General features: G+C 38.7%; 1 non-coding gene across 1 annotated transcript; it reads left to right on the plus strand.

Annotated features, from left to right (window-relative positions):
* Positions 1 to 74, plus strand: TRNAN-GUU (transfer RNA asparagine (anticodon GUU)). The gene has a single exon. It is a non-coding gene; the product is annotated as a tRNA-Asn (tRNA).
* Positions 75 to 300: the final 226 nt, after the last annotated feature.

Below are 300 nucleotides of genomic sequence, written 5' to 3' on the forward strand. Positions count from 1 at the left end.
GTCTCTGTGGCGCAATCGGTTAGCGCGTTCGGCTGTTAACCGAAAGGTTGGTGGTTCGAGCCCACCCAGGGACGCGTGCTACTTTTGGTACCTGTTTTCAGTTGTCTTAATTTCAATCCCCTCAAAATAAAGGGTCCTCAGAATTCTTTGTTGTCCATAGCCCAACCTACCAGCTTCTGCTTGTTCCATTGGAAGTGCATTTTAGTACAAATTCTTATAGTAATTTTATTAAAAATTACTAATACATACTAAAACACTGAAAAGAAAAAAGGCTCAGAAAAGAAAAAATAGAAATAAAAA

Source organism: Pseudonaja textilis, chromosome Z, assembly GCF_049901715.1.
Source record: "Pseudonaja textilis isolate UNSWEBS1 chromosome Z, rPseTex1.2, whole genome shotgun sequence".
In the NCBI taxonomy this organism is placed as follows: Eukaryota; Metazoa; Chordata; class Lepidosauria; order Squamata; family Elapidae; genus Pseudonaja; species Pseudonaja textilis.